Below are 4742 nucleotides of genomic sequence, written 5' to 3' on the forward strand. Positions count from 1 at the left end.
CCTTATTTATATAACACTTTAGCCCTCATAAACCTACATAATTCTTCAAACAATAAAATATTATTTTTAGACTTATATTTGTTCATAACTGGACAGCATTCTAATAACACAATGTAAGAAAATCAACACATGCATTTTCCAATAAGTTTAAGTGCATCTAATTTTGACAAAAGCTCTGTTTTAAAGAACAAACAAGATACCTATTATTGATTTTAAAAAAAGGAGTCAACCACTCTGAATGATCTCTCTTCCACCACTTCTTCTAGTTGAAGAAGAGACACAGTCATGAAAAGCAAACAACATCTGTTAGAAACAGAATTGCCAACTGCCTTCATACTGATACAAAAGCCCTAAAGGGGCCTATCCATTTGCCGACTTTCTGCACGATGCGACCAAAACCAGGAGGTTTTGGTTGGAACATGCAGAAAGTCTGCTACTGGATAGCCGGCAAGGACCATCAATGCACGTGCATGCTGGGTCCTTGCCGACCCCGACTATCTCTCCAACATGCCTGTCAACCTGTCGACAGTCATCAGGTTCGGCATGTTAGGAAATAGGTAGCCGAATTTGCAGCTGCGGCAGCACTGAAAAGACATTCAGTGCCGCTCAGCACTCGGCGACTTGAAGGTCTGAACGGTAGTCATTCAGACCTTCAAGTCTATAAATGGATAGGCCCTTAAAACTCATCATGGTGTTTGGTGAGTTTGGACACTTTCAAGCACATTTCTCCCATCATTGCCTATATATATGATCCCTGAAAGTATAGTCTTAACAATTCTTTTGATGATGATTTATCTGGCCTACAGAAATGATCCCTTAACATTTAGGTTGATTAAATAGAAATAAAATATTATTTTTAGACATATACTGTACATTGGGTTTTTAGGTTTAGTGATATGCTTTATGTGTTTTGAACTTACATTCTTTTCATCATTTTTGATCTGAAATGGATTGATGAAAATATGTAATCAAGGAAAGTGCCATAGTGGAACTATATACATCCTTTTTTGCTACAGAATTCCATACTGAAGGAGTAAGCTGAAGCTTCTTTTGTTTTTCTGCTGGCTGTGTTCTGATTTATTGTGCATTTTGCATTTCCAAATTTTATTTCAATATTACAGTTGCAGCAGTTATATATTTGTTTGCATAACACATTTACGACTCTTAGTTGGCAAGCCATTTTAGTTGTGATTTATGTCTGCATGCTCGTACCATGATCTTACTGTACTATGGCCACATTTGCACACCCTCTTTCATGTCTGCAAGGACATTCCAGCCCCAGCACCCCAGTCATATGCAGTTGCAGGTACGGTTTTTGCCTGAAAAAAAGTCAAACAGTGCAAAAAGCCATGCATGCTTACTAAAAACAAATGGAAGTTGGGGATGAAAAATATCACAACTTCCATTTACGTCTTACACAAGACACCTCTTGAGGCATTAGCATATTATTGCAGTGTTGCTGCGTAGAAAGTTGCAGCTGCTTGTACAATAGCATACAATTCTGAAACAGGCCCACTCACCGCAATCTTGCTGCACCAAGCAATGCACTAAATAAATGAGCCTTAAAGACTCTTAATATAAAATAATGTTCAAAAAATTCCTAATCTCAGTATTTGCAAACTATTCCATAATAAACCATACTGAGTTATGTATGCAGTTGCCAAACAATTACTACAAGCAACAGCTCATGTTTCTTGTCCAAAATGGAATTTGTAAGATTACAGCTAATTGTACCAGTGCAAAGCTACAAATGTCATCAGATTGCTAATTTCCATGCAATAATTACAGAGAATCACATGTTAACATTGAGAAGATATGTATCAGTTTTTGTGTCATTATGGTAAATGTTATTGTATTTCATTGTTTCTATTTTTTTCTATGGATTCCTGTTCTGGAAAATGGAAATGCACTTATTTGCAGCCAAATTAAAAATAAATGAAGAGTAGCAAGTCAACCTCTTGATCTGTTCTTCAAAAACAAAACTGAAATGTGTTATACAGCAAATGAGAAGTGGAAGCGTGAGACTGATTTAAAGTACTGCTTCATAAATATGGCAGCTGCTGATATTTAATGAGAGATTTGCATAGAAAAAATAGGCAATCAATTTTTTGTTCAATCTTTTTTTCCGCAATGAGCAAAATTTAAATTAGGCTGTCTATTCTTTCTACATTCTACAGCTGTAAATGATTTTATACAGTACAGTATATCAATAGCAATTGCATGATGAATTAGTGGTCATTTTACTCAATAAACCTAACTACTGTACATAAGCAATAATGTATGAGCTTCTGTTATACTGTTTATTACCAAATAAGAATTCTTCCAAATGGAATGTTCAGTAAATCCCAATTTTTGGCTTAATTCGTCATCAATAACAAATCACAAAAGGAGCAACCAAAGTGCAAATTTGCTCCTGGAACAATGTAAATACTGTCTGGTTTTTGTGTAGCAAAAAAATACTGTGCAGATTTGTTTTTAAACTGAAATGTAGAAATAAGTTAGAACATATCCCTTTGTCAACTTTATATCCCCCTGAACATTTTTAATCTGCCCTACCAGCAGTGCAACAGTTTTCCAATGTGCAAATTGCTCCTATTTTATTTGCTCCTAACTCTGAATCAGACCCTGATATACATGATATATAATTGTTAATCTGCATTTTTTGTTAAATGCTTCTTACTTTTGAAGCTAAATACTGTAGAGAAAAAGAGGTTAATGTATTAAATAATATGTGATTTAAAGAAAAGTGCTTTGTGTGAGCAGAACAGGGAAATGAAAAGAAGATTCCCCTAGATGGCGCTACCCAAAAAGCTAATAGTACTGTAGCTGTTGTTTAAAAGAGAATGTCAATCTTCTTACTCTTGCAAGTGTAAATGTAGAAATATAGTCTAAAACAGCACTTGTAAATGTAAAAATAGCAAAGACTAAAGTAAAGGTAGATAGTGTGGGCCATATTCCTTATGAAATATTTATGTCAATCTCTGTAAAATAATTGTACATAAACAATAACAGTATTAAAAACAATGCTTTGGCATGAGAGCTTGAAACCTGAAATATCTATGGACTAATCATCTCATTGGAAAGGAGTTCCCCACTATAGTTTAATTATGTTAGTGGCACAAGTACACAGTAATTCTCAGTTTCAGCGCACATCAATTGTGGGGTTTAAAACAAAGGCAATGAATATAAATGTACTCCTTATCCCTAAATAAAACTGACACAATAGATTACCAATGGTATGTAGTCAAAATATTGACAATCATAAAGTCTACATCAAAATGACGACTGACATAATGTCAAAATGTAGATAACCAAATGGTCGACATGGAAATGAGGACGATAGGGTCATTAGGATGACAGATAAAATGTAGACACAGGCAAAATGTCAGAATTTGGCCACAAGAGGATAAATCTGCCTTTTCACTTTTTAAAGAAATTTTTATGACTGCTAACCTGATGTTACTTCTCCCTTCTACCTGGAAGTTGATGCTTCCACTGTGGGAGTTGTAGTTGTACTTTCTTATAAAGACAGCCCTCGAATGTGACAACCTTGTCGGTCTCACAGCATAGGGCTAATGATAGACGTCATGATTTCGATGCCTATCTTTGGTACCTTGCCGGAATATGACAGTCGGGAAACCGGCGGTCTGCATTTTGACCGTTGGCTTCCTGACTGCATACCATTTAAAAGGACTCCCTATACGTCAGAGATTAAACATGTTCCTGGTTGTTGTACATAGTTTTTCTAAAGCAGCACATTTTATTTCTTTAACCCTTTTGCTACTGGGTGTTTGCTCACCACTATGCTGGGGCCAAATTTCAACATTAGCGCTCCCACAGGTGATCACCAAACAATAGCTTACAGTGTGCCACATAATTTGAAAAAGCAGCCTTCCCTTTTAAAGATGCAGGTGCCAACACATTTGTTTGTGTCATTATGGCAGTGAGGTGGCACATAGATCTATATGATACAGTACAATGAATTACATCAAATTGAATTAAAATGTATATATCATGTACATAAACTCAAGTTTTACTATACACTAACTTAAGTTGTTATAATTATTTTATTTTATATGCTAAGTGCCACAAGGTTAATGCAGTGCCATAAAAAAAGGTATACATAAGAACAAGGCATAAATAAAATGCACAACAACCAGTACAGAGCATAATCACAAACATTGGTGTAAAACCATAACCAAGGAATGACAGGTACAGGGGAAGGGTAGGAAACCTTGCTACCTACAATACAGTCAGAAGACAGTGAGGAATTGCAGGGGGACAACAGCTCTCAATGATCCTGTACCCATTTTACGAATGAGCAGAAGTGTCAGAGTCGCTGAATGGGAAAAAGAGACAAAGGACATTGAACACTGGTAGTAAGGATAGTGCAAGGAAAGTACAAGAGGGAAGAGAGCCCTGTCTGAAGAATTACATTTTACAAGGATGGGGTAATCAGTTAGAGGGAGAACCGCAAAGGAGACAATGTGGGTAGAAGAAGAAAGTGGGGAGGAGTTAATAAGAGGGCTGGTGGGCTTTAGTGAAAAGTTGGGTCTTTTAAAGAACCGTTTAAAGCTGGGAAAACTGGAGTAGAGTTGGAATTGGTGGGGAAGGGCATTCAAGAGGAGGAGGGCAGCAAGAAATTGGGCATGAGAAGAGAAAATAATGAAGGTGAGGCGGCAGTTAGAGGAGGAGCAGAGAGGGTGGGGGATGTTGACAGAGTTGATGTTGGAGATGTAGGT

General features: G+C 36.6%; 1 pseudogene; it reads right to left on the minus strand.

Moving 5' to 3' along the window:
- Positions 1 to 228: 228 nt before the first annotated feature.
- On the minus strand, positions 229 to 415 carry LOC148539609 (small nucleolar RNA U3; annotated as a pseudogene).
- Positions 416 to 4742: the final 4327 nt, after the last annotated feature.

The sequence above is a fragment of the Taudactylus pleione genome, unplaced genomic scaffold, assembly GCF_031769625.1.
Source record: "Taudactylus pleione unplaced genomic scaffold, aTauple2 ptg000026l, whole genome shotgun sequence".
NCBI lineage: Eukaryota > Metazoa > Chordata > Amphibia > Anura > Myobatrachidae > Taudactylus > Taudactylus pleione.